This window comes from Triplophysa dalaica, chromosome 17 (genome assembly GCF_015846415.1).
Source record: "Triplophysa dalaica isolate WHDGS20190420 chromosome 17, ASM1584641v1, whole genome shotgun sequence".
Lineage (NCBI taxonomy): Eukaryota > Metazoa > Chordata > Actinopteri > Cypriniformes > Nemacheilidae > Triplophysa > Triplophysa dalaica.
In genome coordinates this window covers 11,802,639-11,819,860 of record NC_079558.1, presented here as the reverse complement: position 1 = coordinate 11,819,860, position 17,222 = coordinate 11,802,639, and the positions used below count along the sequence as shown (strand labels likewise).

At 36.2% G+C, this 17,222-nt stretch overlaps 1 protein-coding gene across 9 annotated transcripts in view; it reads right to left on the bottom strand.

Annotated features, from left to right (window-relative positions):
* myocd (myocardin) overlaps positions 1–10,657 on the bottom strand; it is a 123,330-nt gene extending 112,673 nt beyond the window's left edge. For all 9 annotated transcript variants that reach the window (XM_056771759.1, XM_056771764.1, XM_056771762.1 and 6 more), the window contains exon 1: positions 10,565–10,657. The gene's annotated coding sequence lies outside the window, so the exon portion shown is untranslated. The remainder of the gene's footprint in view (positions 1–10,564) is intronic.
* Between the last annotated feature and the right edge of the window lie 6,565 nt (positions 10,658–17,222).

Below are 17,222 nucleotides of genomic sequence, written 5' to 3'. Positions count from 1 at the left end.
ATATATTTTCATTATCCATTGAATCACAGTCATGCCTGCATGACATTGCTTTATGAAAAACTGAAAAAAGGTTTTGTGTTTGAAGAGCATGCTAAGTGAATTGTGTTGGCTTTGTGAACCACTGAGATGAGGTCTGAGTTCATCGGTGTTCACATAAAAGCCGCAATTCTTCTGAACTGTTCCCCTGAAACTAATCGCGTGGCGCCCAAAGGCGGACAGATACTAAGTGAGTGGGACATGGTTGTTTTTTGCATAAACCTCATCTCAAATCAGCGACACACATTCTGTCAATGCAGCATTTGAGATACCATAACAGCAATAAGTGCTAAAGCCATTCAATGTACATATTGTTGCCGTTTATCAGAAATCAGTAATCTAGTATCACCATACTTGAAGATTTTTTGGATTGTTTTAATAATAAAAATAAGTTCACCCTTCATGTTTGTGTATTTTTTTTGGGGTATATAACCGGTGACAAGTATTGAAGAGAACAGCTATGTTTTTGACATTTCCAGAAAAGTTTCCAGTTTTGGAGATGCTGTACAAGGTACACCAACCGTCAAGTTAATTCAAAATTTGAATAGGTAGCTGTTTAGGCCTTCTAAACATGGAAGTTGTGCAATGATGTTTTGCATATCGTTTTGCACTATCTGCCTGGCTGGGGGGGCTGCTTTAGAATTCATACTTGTATTCAATGTGTCTCATGTACAGCTGCTTTGTAACAATGAAAATTGTAAAAAGCGCTGCATAAATAAAGTTGAGTTGAGTTGAGATGTGTTCAAAAGAAATTTGAGGTAGGCCCATGGGGTCCACAGACTCACCCAAGTGTGAGATGAACTTGCTGCTTAAGTTCCTGCTATGAAATCTGAAGTCATTCCTTGTTTCACACCTCAAAAAAGGTTTTTCTTTCGCTTCTCAAATGCATTTGATCAAAGTAGCTTCACAGAAAAAGCCATATAACTCCAACACCATAACTCCAAAAAACTTGTCACTCTTTGGGTTTTACTTTTCATCAATATTCTTGTCCCCCAGAACTCCAGAGTCCTCGGTTGGAGATTCAAGGACACTTCAGGCAGAACAATATTGTTACTTCAACTCTTAGGAATTTACGGGCAGTTATTCAAAAAGAGAAACCCCTTGAGGATGTGCAAAGCCACTGGAGACTTTACAAAACTGAGAGCAACAAACAAACTCTCTGCATGCGTCTTGCACATCACACGCCTTTGACCCTTCGGTCAAAGTTTCAGAGAAAAACTTGTCCCACAGGCCTTCAATTTCACACGATGATGATTCAACTAAGTCACTTTTAGATTCTGTTGGAACAACCTCGCTGTGTCTGAGTTTCTCATCTTAGGCCATATGCACAGTGGTCGTTTAAACTTTCAACACAGAGCAACACCAGCATACACATCAACCAGCATTAACCGGTTGAGAGTCACACAGCTAACTACAGTAGCATGGTTATGGCTCTCGTTTCATTTGGATTTAGTTATAATGGACATACTGTAACAACATTGGCTCAACCGCTGCTGAGTTTTTAACAACGTGTGTCCATGAGACGACAAGCAGTTTATCTGTCTAGACCATACATTTAGAACGTAGATGGAGCGTTCAGCTACTCCAGATATATATGAGGTAAACTGCATTTGTAAGATAACAAAAATGGGTGCTAGATGTTAAATAAATATTTCACTCAAAAATAAAAAATTCTGTCATGAATTCCTCAACCTTAAGTTGTTCCAAATGAGTGTATATGTCTTTGTTCTGTTTAATACAAAGAAAGTTTCAGGGGCACCATTGACAACCATTAAAATTTGTTTTCCTAAATTGATCAAAATAGTTTCTTTTGTGATCAAAAATACAATAATAATTTCTCCTATTGTAGTCAATTGTGCCCCAGAAATCTTTAGTTCTGAACATTTGCCCAAACATCTTTCTTTGTGTTCAACCAAACAAAGAAATTTATACAGATAGTAATTCATGACTTTTTGATGATGAATTTCAATTTTAAGTGAACTATCCCTGTTGTTTTGCATCAAATACTTTGAGGTGCAATTTAAAAAAAAACTTATTATGGTGTTTATGACAAACCAAATAGTAAACTTTAGTGACAATCAAATAAAAAAGACAGATGCTGTTGCAGACTGTAAATGTGTTTACAGGCAGAATTTTGTGTTATAAGTTTTGAGTTTTGCTTTTGTCTTCTATTATGAAAGCAAAAACTGTTATATTCTTACCATAATAAATTCTAAGTGACATTTATTTTTAACTGGCATCAGAACTTTTAAGGTTTCAACACTAAATAGCGATCATTGCAATACACAGTCAAGGTACTAAACGGATAACATCTTGCTTTCCTAATCACGGGTACTTATTAATAGCAGTAATATGCTTGTTGTGATATTTCAACCCTGGATGATTACATCCAAATGTTTAGAAACACTACATTTGTAGTACAATAGTACAAGTGAGTGAGTCATTCGAAATATAAATTCTGAGGGAATCCCTGGGAATGCTACAAAAATGGGAGGGATTTTACATATATACACCAACAACAGGTACATTTGACCATTTTGGCAGTTTATAGGTAATTATAAGTAGGTAAAACAGCAAAATGGTGTCTGTAACATGCAACAAAAGTTAAGCGAGGGTCCAAACGTAAGTCTTTTATTAACCTAAAACAGACTTTGATCCAAAAAACAGGATTAAACACAGGCTAATAACAGCCAATAATTCAAAACTGCTTGAAATTACATTTTATAAACTGGGAGTTTTCTGAGTGCTATAGAAACACATAAACCCCAATCTGAGGTCAACAGCTTTGAGTAGAACATAACGTGTTGCCATCTCAAACCAATGGTAATTACTATATGGCACAAACGCAGCATAAAAATTGACAGTATAATCAGGGGTTATAGGTAAGAACAATTAGGTCCACATGGACACGACTACAACTAGACTCGAAAAATCTATAACACAAAATGGCCGGAAATAAGGTATAGTAGCACTACCTATGTGATGAGTTTGGGTAGAATTATTTGTTTGGCAACCAATGTAAGATGAGGAGTGCTCGAGAAATCAGTTATCAATGCTTGTCACGGATCCACCCGGTACTCACCTTCAACCCCAATCACCAGAGCGCTATATAAACACACTTCCCACACTCGTTCATCCGCTGATCTTGAGGTTACTACCCTTCGATGATTCCTTCAGAAACCCTTTGGACTATACCTCTCGAATCGGAGTTCCTTTGAGCTATTTAACTCTCATGGATGGATATTGTGGATGACTTGTGAACACTTCAGATAAGACTTTGACACTGCCATCTCTTACATTTATCTTTGTGTTGTTCAGGAGTTATTATCATAACGATCTGATATACTTTCATGAATATAGAGACTATACTAACCTATACTAAGATACTAACCTTCTCCTTGTTCCATCCTTGGTAAACTGTGACAGAAGATCAACCCTTGTTAATTTTGTAATGGAACCCAGTGATCATAGCATCTACCTCTGCTTGTCCCATGGCCAAACCAACAATATATTCAGGTGAGGAATCGGAATGTAAAGGATTCCTGTTACAGTATATACAATTATGCCAATGCCAGTTTTGTGGAAACCATGCTAAGATCATGTTCATCATTTCATTACTGGTCGGAAGAGCTGGTCAGTGGGCAGAATCCCTATGGAGCTCCAAAAGTCCAGTAACTCGATCCCTTGACACTTTCGTTTCACATTTCAGAGATGTGCTTGGTGTGAGAACCTCCTCCCTCATTCCTCCTACATGATGAACTGTTTAGATTACGGCAAACCAGGCAAACAATCCACGAGTACACCGTGCACTTCCTAACTCTCGCAGGATCCAGCGTCTGGAATGAGATTGCCCTACACCCTGCATATTGCCGGGGCCTAAATCCCAAACTTCAACAACAACTGGCTATATTTGATGAATCCGTGGGCTTAGGTTTCATGCTAAAGGCCCAACACGCGTCGAATGGAAAATCGTGTTCAATACACCATCTGGACACTACGAATACCAGGTCATGCTGTACGGACTTTCTAACTCACATTCAGTCTTTCAGAACTTCATGAATGAAATCTTCCGTGACATGCTACACCACTTTGTGATAATCTATATCGATGATATTCTCATTTACTCCTCTAACTTCTCTAACCATGTCAAGCACATACAACAAGCACTCCTCCGACTCCGTCAACATCATCTATATCTGAAGCTTGAGAAATGTGAGTTCCATCAACCTACCATCCAGTTCCTAGGCTACGTAATCACCCCTGAAGGGATCCAAATGGATGGGAGTCAAGTAGAAGCAGTAAAGAGTTGGCCACAACCTCTAACCATAAAAGACCTCCAACGCTTTTTGGGGTTAGCAAACTTCTACCGTTGAATCATATCAGGTTACAGTGAAATCTCTGCTTCACTCACTTCCCTCCTTCACCAAAGACCCAAACATATCTGCTGGACACCGAATGCGGTTAAAGCCTTTCAGAAGCTAAATAACACCTTCAGCACTGCTTCAACTCTCCTCCATCCAGACCCTACCAAGCCCTACTGCGTAGAAGTGAACGCATCCTCTCCTGTGGTGGGAGCCGTATTATCACAGTGAGGAGGTACGTCCTCCTTTCTACATCCCATGTACTTCTCAAAGAAATTATCCACGGCGGAGCAGAACGATGACATTGGCAACAGGGAACTACTGACCATCAAGCTGGCCCTTGAAGAAGGGCGACATTGGCTGGAGGGAGCAAAGCATCCCTTTGAAGTCATTACTGATCATAAGAACCTGCAGTACCTCAGAGAAGCAAAACGCTTGAATCCCAGACAGGCACGATGGGCCTTGTTTCTTAACGCGATTTAACTTCATGATTACCTATCGACCCGGACACAAGAATACCAGAGCGGATGCTCTTTCCAGAATTCACTCACCAGACCCGGTACCGAATGAACAAGAACAAGTTCTCCCTCCAGACCTCAATCACCAGAGCACTATGTAAACTCACTTCCCACACTCGTTCATCGGCTGATCTCGAGGTTACTACCCTTCGATGATTCCTTCAGAAACCCTTTGGACTATACCTCTCGAATCTGAGTTCTTCTGAGCTATTTAACTCTCATGGATGGATGTTGTGGATGATGTGTAAACACTTCAGATAAGACTTTGACACTGCTATCTCTTATATTTATCTCTGTGTAGTTCAGGAGTTATCATCATAACGATGTGATGTACTTGCATGAATAAAGAGATATTCACTTTACTAACCTCCTCATTGTTCCATCCTTGGTGAACTGTGACAATGCTAGAGGTGGAGAATATACACACTTCATCTTCAAAAAGGTTGTTTTATTTAGACTTAACTGTGTGAATAGCCCAAGAATTGCCAGAAAATATACATATAACTGGGCTTATGTCATCACATACCCGTGAATCACAGCTGCAGAGCAAAAAACAAAATGGAATAACCTTATCGTTTTAAAATGTAACTTTATGTCACTTTTTCTAAAAATAAGTGCTAGGGATGGCCAAAAATAGAATGGCTATTTCTGCCTAGTTTCTTTTGGATGGATATCATGTACTCTGTGATGCTATGCGTATAAGGAGAATGTATTTTGTTTTCCGTTTTCATTTTAGGAAGAAACAAGAGTAAACGATCATTCAATTCACATTTTTGTATTATGAATCATCAACTCTGTTTAGATCACACAAATATTTAAACACTGCAGGCGGCTTCTTTTGGCCATGATCTAAGGGTCTCGATGTGTTACTATGAATGGTCGGTGTAGTGATATTTTCTCAATCAGCACACTCACAATTAGTTTTGAACAAATTTGCATTAACGTTGCTGTCCCAAAACGTACTCAAAACTATAACATAAACTATTAAATGGATCTAATGAAATTAGTTTTTATTTAGAAGTATTTCCAATTCACTGTTACTAAGATGATTACTCTACCTTATTTTGATTTACTGTTCTCAATAACAAGTTCATTTCATTGCAATAGCAGTACAGACGTACACTCAAAAAAAAATGCTGGGTTCTAATTTTTAACCCAGTGTTGGGACACAAAGGGATGACCATTGGTTTACAAAACAACCAAGCTGGGTTGTTTATGCCATTTATGTTTCCAAAATAGAAAATAATAATTTAAGCAGGCGGTTGGGTTTGTCTCTTTTTGGGTTGACAATAACCCAGCATTTTTTAGAGTATAAGTCCCTTGCAATGAGGTTGAGTATTTCAAGTTTCTAATCAGCAATGCTGTTTCTTCTTTTATGACCAATAATAGTGGAAATGTTTAAAATACAGTACACACTATTTATTACTTTCAACACAGCGTTGGATCGAAAAGATGAACCCAACAGTTGGGTTATAAATTAATCTATGCTCTATCCTCAAAATGTTGAGTTGTTTTAACCCATTGTTAAAAAAATGTATGGGCTGATTTAACCCAGTAGATTTTCATATTTTACCCAGCAAGTATATGAAGTTGAACTTAAACTCATATTAAATTATACAGTACACGTCATTATGAATGAATTTAAGTAATCTCGGCATGAATAACTAAATTGTATAATATAGAGGTTGGGAGGGTGGGCATTTTACATAAATACCAGACACCCAGCTAAAACAGAGCAGCACCTACTGTTGGCTGCCTGCCTGTAAGAGACTTTCACAGCTTCGGTGACACTGCGGCTTACAAACTGTCCAAAGTGAGTTAAATCCCAGGTGTCCAGACATCGTGGAAGATAAAATACCACTGCTGTGGTGTGATATGTATAGTATCTGCTTTTGAAGAAAGATATTTTAGATTGGAAAGATCTTTTCCATGTTCCATGACATCCCGCCACCCCAAATAATAAATTCACCATGGTGATGTTTGACATGTGTATATCTTATAAAGTGCAACAGGATGAGGTTTTAACATCTATACTTGTTCCTAACAAGTCATTTCTGTAATGTTAAATTCACAGATATCGCTACAAAGGTGGATGACAATGTTTTGTTTGGTGTTGCCGTATTTTCAGCCATGAAAAATTTATATGTGAAGAATGTTTAGAGGCATGTTGACAAAACATTTATGCTTTTTGGTTATTATAAATTATATATAAGCTATATACATTCCTGAACACAGAAGTAAACCATTTATAACCTCTTTGATTTATAAAACAGCTATTATTATGATTGATAGCTTTTCTTGTTTCATATAGTACAGTAATCAAATCGTATGAGAAATATTGACAATGAATCTTTAATTATTAAAGTTTAACAAAGAGTTGGGCCAAAAATATTAAACAAATTTAAGTTGATATAAATTGATATCACTATAAAATACAAACGCGCTAACACACAATATGAACCAGGTCAGGTGCATACTAACAGGAGCTCAATAACAAGCGAAATGACATCAGAATGCATGTATTTAATCTTCAGATATAGAATCCTACATTGTCTTAAATTTTATAAATGTGTAATCAAGTTCCTATGATGTAGAACAATAGAAATAGAAAACCAGAGCACTTCTTTTGTTCTCACTGTGAGCCACTCTGCTCAATGATGTAATGTTTCTCAAAGGCAATGGGGCAAGCAGCAAACACTTGAAAGAGAAGATAATCAAAAACACATTGTACCTGACAGGGGCATTTCTAACATGTTTGCTTAGCTCGGCCTCAAAAAGAAGGAGGACTTCACAGTGTCAATGAAACACACACAAATGCAATATGGGAGAGAGGTTAGGGAGGGATGAGCCACCGACTGCAGCTGACAAAGGCGAGCAATTTGCCAAGCTACATAAAAGAGAGATCTCTGGCTCTATTGAAGTGAATTTCCACCATTTGGTTTTAATTAGGCCTGGCTCCTGGGATCAGCCCTAAAGATACGTTCCTTCAGAACATTTCAACTTCTATAAACAACGAATCTTCTTGTTACTGACCTGACTGTCCTCACCAAGACATCCATACATTCTCAGAGTTACCTTTGAGTAATAAACGTATTTTTAATGTATTCATTTACCTCACACATTAACAATTCCTAAATGTCTGCTTATGATCTTCATAAGGGTGTGTATGACACAATTCCAAACTTAAAAATCTGTTATTCACCGTGGATATATACATTCAAATGTATAAACACTCATTGTGCCGAGTAACATTTGAGCTCACTTGGTCGTTGTTTAGGTACGTTAAAGCTTGTTATCACATGGCTTGTTGGAATGCTTGGTTCTGATTGGGCAGGCGCAACATTTGCAGGTTCTTTATTACCAGAAAACAACCTCTCAAACTAATAACAAGTGGTAATCCAGATGCAGCAAATCATTTCTACAGGTTTTTTTGACAAATTAATAATAAACATGTAACAAATGGGTGCCTCTACATTACCCATTATTTAAGTGTTTTAAAAGGGTTACCCTGATGGGCTTATCCCGACTGCAGGTTCAGGTTAAACCACATTTATCTCCATTTCTCAGTCAATAATCGCATGTTCATGAACATCAACTTCTGCTTTACAATAAAAACACCTTGTGGTTTCATGGTTTGATCGATTTGAACATTAACGCAAAACATAGGCCTTTTGACTTTGTGAATTCCTATGGAGAAAATCACTTGGTGCCCTTCATCTGCACTTCGCTTACACATGTTACATGTGCAATCAGCCAAGGCCATATACTATATGAAGCATAACTTAAATATGTTTCAAGAACAACTTGTGTTAAGAATTAATAGAAGTCAGGCTTTGTTAATATTGTTTAACTGAATTCAGTTTAAATTCACCATTGTGGAGTTTTCTTTAGTTGGCTTCCTAAAGGTTTTTTGACAGTTTTTCTTTGGCCATTTTAAAAATGTGTTTATAATGTTATTTTGGCAGAAGAGGAAACTATAAACTGAAATCAGACTGTCAAGAGTTGGTATATTTACTGATTGTGTTCTGTTTCACTAAAACATTACAAGTTTTAGACCAAACTGCTTTCATTATAACAGGAATATAAAATTTATTCAAAAGTCATAAAATGAAGTTGTTTTGAAGGTTTTAAACTTCTGTGTCACACAGACATCAGTAACCAGTGTATGAAACTTAACAGTTGTAACAAACAAAAATATTGTTCAATTTGTGCTGCAATGCATGGTGGGATGAGATTTTTATGCTGCACCCATCATGCATTGCAGAATAAATAATACAGCTGATTGGTTACTGGTTTCAATAAGGATAAGTGCATAATACATTAATAATTACATAATAATTACTCAAATGATTAAATGGTTTAAGGCAAAAATTATTTGAGTTCTCTGAATTTATCAGATTTTATAGGTTTTTTCATGACACGGAACATGTTACTTCACATACAGATTTTCTGTGTTTCTCCACATACAAGTTACTGTAGTGATTGTTACAAAAGCACATTGACTTTAATTTCCATTGAGACAATAAAAGACAAGAGAACATTAAAGTATAAATAAAATAGACTTATAATTCAGTACCTTACACAGAACTCGTTTATGGCTTGAGAACAATATAAAAACTTTTGTGGCAACTATTGTTGAAGACAGATTTTTGTAAAGCTGGAGAAGCATGGCAATCAGAAAACATACAACCTGACAGAATGTACCTTGAACTTGACTGACCTTCTAGTCATTTCATATTTTTATATGTTGTTTATATTAAATTATTTATATTATTATTATTGTTTATTATTTATTTTTTTATAATTGAATTCACAGGGCTACATTAAGTAAAAAAACTTTGAAAATAACAAATAATACTTGAATTACGCTTCTTTGTGTTTGCATAAACATAAATTTTGTGTTATGTTTTGAATGAGTAGGTTGATGAATTTTCTTAAAGAGAAATTACTTAGATCAAAGTTTGCCTTAAGGTGGTAAACAGCCATGGTTAGCACTCATTCTCATATATCATTTCAAAACCGCTTATGTCCAAATTCGCTGATTTTTAGGAAATTTATAAAAAAAACTATGTTTTTAAGTGATTAAAAACTGTGTTGTCAAAGTTGACAAACAATTTTTAATACTTGTTATTGATTAGATACTTGCAAAACCCAGTGACAAACATAAAGGGTGACTAATAATAACAATTTATTACAAAAAAATTAAGAATCACAAAATATGGAGTTACAAGATATTATGTATGATATTCAAAAGTGCAGCTTGATCATTATAAAAGATCTTCTTTTAAGCACTTGACTATTCTTGCCCTGGCTATCTGTCAACAAACTACATTGTAACACAGTTGATAATACAGTTGACACAAAAGTATTTCAACATGGTTTTCGTTGGTTCCTCCAGTCAGACGCAGCATCATTATTCATCAAAGAGAACACAAACAGCCATCAAACCAAAAACAATAAATGATTATGAATACAATCAAACATCTATCAAAATACAGACAGGCCTAATAAAACTTTAATTCTCTACGAGAAATTTATAGCACAAATTCAAACATACACAAACGTTTTTTTTACTCCAAATCAAGTCGAACATTTCGTGGCCAGACTTGAGGATCAGTGTATGTATGAGGAAAGAAGTTAAATACTTACAGCATGTCTTCAATGAAAAGGAGGCTCACTGTCACTTGAGGCAGCTTCCTGCAGTCGACGCTCAATGAGGAGATCGAGAGCGCACGCTTCTCCCCTCCCAGCTGCTGAGGAGAAATGCCGTGAGTTACTCTTTGCTGCCATCACCATATCCGTGAGAGGAATATGTGGAGAGATTTTATCAGCGTTCTCTTGTGTGCTTTTACATTGCTGCATTTTAATGGAGATAAACAGACATTATGGAAATATTCGCATTGAATTTTTATTATGCCTTCGGTCTGAGTCACAATGCTTCAAGTTGATGTCTCTGTGGACTGGTTTTTATAGATATCGAAAGCTTCCCATGTGAAATATTCATGTTTAGTGCTCCTGAGGGAGTGATTCTGTAGAAGATGTGCTACCTCTAACATATCAATTCTGATTCATGGATTGTTTACCTTTCTATGAGAGTACTGGTAACATTCACTTTTAAAGTGTAGAATGACATAAAAAAGAATTTTTCAGTTCTTCAACTGGCATTTTGAAGTTTGGTATCAATAATTCAAATTCATTCTGGAGACATTAAACATTATTCACTTACATTCTTCATCTGCTTATAAGTATTTGTTCACTAAAATGCAAACATAAAAAGTCTACTCCTACTCCCAGGTCATTGCACTATAAACTAAAGAATTTCTGACAGACTTTGGTATTACAAGCTTTTGGAAAGAAAGTCACGCAGGCAAGCCAATTTTAATGCTGTCTGATCTGACAGGAAGTTGGGGTTGTGACCGCTTCCCTTCATGAATTTTCTGAATACATTTAGTGAGTGATATACACTTACCCACAACATTCTGTTATGACAGGATAGTTAGTGATTGTAATCATTCAATGCAACACAACCCACACATGCCCACCTTTTCCTAGTTTTGGAAGCGCTCATGAACTAAACCCGGTTCACTGAAATCTTTTGTAATGTAACTTGAGTAAGATGAACTACGGCCAGCAGTAAAACATGATGATAATGACATCACAGTCTACATTTAGAGAGAATTTGGGGTTTGTGAGCTATATTTGGAACCCAGACCAGCTATGATGTCAGGTTTAGCAGTTTTGACTGAGCATTGAAAAGAGTCTTTGTCATCCAATACCAACAAAGATCGCTGTAGTGTTTCACTCCCGCATGAGATGTAATGGCAAAAACAATCATGAATATTCGTTTCGACTTACATTACCCATCAACAAACTGAAAAGTATGAGAGGAAAATCCTCAATCGTTCATCGTGGGCTGATTCATATAACATGCAGATTCATAGTGTGTAAATTCTCCATGCAGTTTCACCTCATAGCTCATATGTCTTTATTAGTGTCTGTTGAAAAAAGTCAACGGTCTGTCTCTTGCTATTTATGTGAGGTTCCAATTTGATGTAATTTGCAATTATTTTACTAGATATTTCATTTGAATTCATACAGTGTGACTTAGAAAAGAGAAACGCCGAAGCCCCTTCAACCCTACCCCTGAAGCTAACGTCACCGCAGCAAAAAAATTAATCATATTTATACGATCATTCAGTTACAAATTCCTATTGTTTTGGAGGTTCTTTTTATCCCTTTCTATTAAGGCATAGTTCACCCAAATTCTACCATAATTTACTGACCCTCTTATCATTTCAATCCCGCATGTTACTTTTGCAGAACACAAAAGAAGATATTTTGAAGAATGATGTTAACCAAACAATGACATATCCATTGACTTGCATTAATATGTGTCCCTACAATAATGAATGGATTCTGCTATTGTTCGGTTACCAACATTCTTCAAATTAACTTATTTTGTGTTCTGCAGAAGTAACAAAGTCATACAGGTGACTGAATTATGTAAATTATGTTAGAATTGTAATTTTTGGGTAAACTATAACTTTAAGTTTTGAAATGGCATCCTAGATGCCAATAACAAGTCTGATGATATCTTGAGTCTACAACAGTTTTATTAATTCACTAAAAGAACCTCAAAAGTCCAGATGGTAGTGAATAAAAAGTGTAAGCCTATGTGAAGCCTTGTGTAGAAAGGAAAGTTTCTGATCAAACTTTATGTGCCGTAAATACGTTGACTGAATTTCTGTTTCATTCGTGTAAATCTTTCAATTGAATATTTGTTGTGTGACCGAAAGGTAATAAAAATCTGACTTTCTTGACTGAACTGCAAGGTTGACTTCCGTGAATTATAAAGCAATGATACACCTTTCCAGTCAGGAAACACAGCTAAATTTAAATAATGGTATGATCGTAAAATGACGGGCAAATTTGTAGGTTGCGTTGCGTTCTTCAGCTTGTCAAATAAGAGGAAACTTTGTCAAATATCAAGGCATCACAGATATTACACTGAAATAATGTCACTTTTCATTTCCCATAAATAAAAAGACAAAATTGCTTTTAGTACAAATCTGTCAGTGATGCCAACAATCAAAGAACTCAAAGAACTCTTAGATAAATAGCAGAAATGCAGGAGATGCAGTATTGTGTTGAATTATGTCTAGTAGCATTTGCTGTCTGCTGTCCCCAACACAGCTAAACTTCCCCAGCCCCTCAGGAACAGACCAGTAAGAACCAAATGCTCAATGAACCGAGCCTCAAATAACATATTTAGTTTATTAAATTTTCCCCCATAAACCACCTTGCCCGGTAACAGTGTGCTGAAATGGTAGTGACGGCAGTGATCATTTTAATATGTTCAAGAGAATTACAAAAGCAAATACATTTTGCGAAGAAATGGAAAAAAATGATTGGGAAAAGACTGAGACTGTTGATTCAATAAATCAAGGAATGTCTTGAGGTCTTGGATGGCGTACGATATTAAATTAGGAAATTTCTGATTAATGTCAGATGAGTTTCTCAATATTCTGTTTGATATCCCAATGATTTCTGTATTCCTGGGGCAAAATCTTTCTTTAATTATAGAGTTCGGTTTACTGAAACAATTCTCTGCATACAGATGCTATGTGTTTAAGTATATGCAATAAAAAAGCAGACTGTCAGCACGACAGTAATGTTTCTATTGCAGAGGACAGATCCAATAAAAAAGAACCAATAGTTAATGAAAAAAAACATATAAAGCTTTGAAAGAAAATGATGTCTTAAAACAACCAATTGGTTTACATTTCGTTTTAAAATCTTCAAACCATATGTAGATAGTCTCCTGCCATCAAGAAGGCAATCAAACACTAGGTTAACAACATAGGCGTGATTATCAGGTGCCTTCATTTTATTTACTTTTACTTATTTACTTCAAATATTACTCAATAAGAGGTGATCTATTAATCGATGTCTCATAAACAAACACCGTTTATATAATAATACTTTTCAGTATATTTGTACAATCACTGGCTAAACCAGCTCTATTTAATCAAAGTAATAAATGAGGCTCCCGCACGCAGCAAATTTTAAACACATGCAACGTGATATGTTTCATTTGTCTAAAAATCGTCCACTGGATATGAAAAGTATACAGCAAAAAAAGTGAAGGAATTGTTTTTCAAACATGCAGCTTTTCATAACATTGTAACAGAATGCCGTAATTTAACAAGCCTCGCGTGATTGACTTTACGGTCAAAGCCGTGCGCTGTGTGTACACGATCCTAAAGGCACATGACAAACAGTGTCTCATAAAATAGACATTTTTTCTTTCGGCTTTCTCTGGAGTGTCTAAACATCATGTAGCTGCGACTTTAATCTGTCAACAGATTATGAAGTATATTCCCAGCATGCCAACATAAGCAGAGCGCTGTTGTTTTAAATCTAGAAGGACATCTTTACACTGTCTGCAGTTGCGGTGCTTACAGAAAAACAGACTTGTAATCTGTCCAGAAACGTATCTGTGGCCTTAACTATTCCATTTTTATAGGAAAAGCAGACAATACGGAACAATAATAAATAGCATTCCACAAGCATTCTCGCTGATGGCTCGAGATCTGGCCAAGTCTCTCATTTTTCAACATTTTCTGGATTGGAGAAAAAAGCGTTTACATTCCTGAGCTTGTCCTTTCGTTCAGCATTTGGAGAAATGTAATAAATCTGGCAGGACTACAGTCAAACAACAACTTGACGTGTATACAGGCGGATTACCTGTACGCGTCCCTTCTTTTGAGAGCTAGATCATAATTGGCAAAAAGGATGGGAGTGATGATGTCATTATTAAATCAACTTTAACATCAATGCTAATGATCAAAGGATCTTACAGTCAAACAGGATGTCTAAGAGCAAATCGATTTCGATCATGAAAACTCGCTGAATGGATTTTATCATTTTAATGGTTATGACATAATGTATTTGGTTTTGGGTTTGTCTACAGTGCTGCTGCTGTTGTTGTTTCTGCATGAAGAGTGGATGCTGATTAAACACATGTAGAAATCACATTGATGTATCCATAATCAACTCCCTAGTTTAATATTTGGTAAAGCGATCAGGAAGTCTGAAATTTTATTGGATGTCTAATTGCACAAGTGACACTTCACTGAATCGTAAGGTGTAACTGCTCCATTGGCCCGAACAGAAGACGTTTGCAGTATTTTTAACAACCTTGAAACAGTATTTGTTCACTTTGACTCTCTCCAATAAACCCTCTTCTCCGGAATGTGTTGTCTATCGGACCCCTTCCTTGACAGACAGTATGACATCAAAACAGTCATTATGTCGAACAAATTCTCGATCCCTAAAAAATCATTAAGATCAAAATCTTCAAAGTCAACTTATATTATTAAATTACATTACATTGTTACATTTGGCAGACGCTTTTATCCAAAGCAACTCGGATTACATTATCCTATACATTAATACATTGGTATGTGCAATCCCCTGGGATCGAACCCACAACCGATGCTCTTACTACTGAGCTACAGGAAAACGTATTCAATTTTCCAAAGCTAGAAAGTTTGAAAAGACAAATGTTTTTAAATTAGGGCATATGTTTTGAAATAATCTAGAGATAACAATTAAAATACAGTGTGGTGAGGAAGGGGTGACGAGAGCCTTGAGGCGGGTTCGGTGGCGTGATATCTCACGGAGGAAATCGGGAGCATAAGAGGATATGAGGCGAGGAAGGCGTGACGAGAGCTGTGAGGCGGGCCGATGGCGTGATTGATAGTTGGAATCAATCAAGTTGCGAACAGCTGATTCCAACTATCAATCACGCCACCGGCCCTGCCTCACGGCTCTCGCCACGCCTTCCTCACCACATACAGGTAATACAATTTAAAGCATGATAAACAAGTAATTATTCACATGCGGTTTAATCTGCTTGTAGTCCACTTATTTACTATTCTATGCCATTTTGTAGTAAAAAACTGTGTGAGTAGTGCGTTCACATTGAAAATTCTCAAAAAAGAAGTGCAGTTTAAGTACCTGGAGGATTATTCAACCGAAATATGAACATGGAACTATGGACACTTCACGCACTTAACGGATTACAGTAAACTAAACAGTTATTGATTCTTTGTGGATGTTTATGTTGTTGCTGTTAACATCTATAGTAAAAAAGGAAAGCACGAAATCCAGGGATTCCAACAGAATTTAGGGAAAAAAACAGGTTTCATTGGGCCGTACTCATGGTAGATCTTTTTAATGATTCATTGTGCATGCTTGATGCTTCCAAACTGAAGTTCTCAATAAAGATAATAGAGACTGCTACATACTCACCATGCCCTCGCTAGGACAAACGTTGATGGAAATGATAAGTCAACATGGATAAACTGTAAACAGGCAAATGACATGTGGCAATATAAAATGGAAAATTCAAATAAACAAGCACAGACCTGTTTAGAGGCACCATCTCTACAATTGACTCACGACTGGGCATTGGAGTAATCGTTAAGAGTCATAACTCACAGCCAAGGGAGTTTAAATAAACAGTGTTCTTCAACAGGCATATACACATACCCTAAATTTACTTTACCTAAGTTGCTGAGAAACTGTAGGGTGAAGGACACAGACGGGATTGTAATGTTGGTCTGGGAGAATCAAGCAGGGATGTTCCACATCTAAACTAAACTACTAAAAGTGTGTGGGTGGCTCAACGAGCCAAAATGAGTATTTTAACGTATTGTGTATTTCTTGCATGGGAAAACATAACACACAAAAGTCCTTTACAAGCCTTTACCTTCAATTTTTGAATGTTTTTTATGGCAAGAGAAAAGGATGAAGTAGTTTAGTGCCGTTAAGTATGACATTTTGAAACTGTTTTCAGTTTTCAGATGAGAAAGTTTATATTTTCAATTTAGGAAGTGTTTGCCTGTTTGATGCCTTTGACGTCAGATCTAGGGATAAATGGTTACCAAAGGGCTTGGCATACATAGTCCTCACTTTAGATGAGCTCACAAAAAATAGTTATCTAACAACTAGTAAATGTTTTATAGCTACCTTAATTAATCATGAATTACAGCAGGAATGTGTGTTAAAAAAGCATTTATTAACAAATTAAGTAACTGTTACTATATGTCAGAATAATAAGATGTATAAATGTGCATTCAAAGAGTTTATTAATCATTTACTTACACTTTCTCTTTCTTAATTCATCCTTAATAAAGTATGAAAATTTGATTATTAAGCATATTATATACATGCTTATAAATCAAGAACAAAGCATTTATAGCTGTATTTAAAAACTGCTTACTAATGTCTATTAATGTGG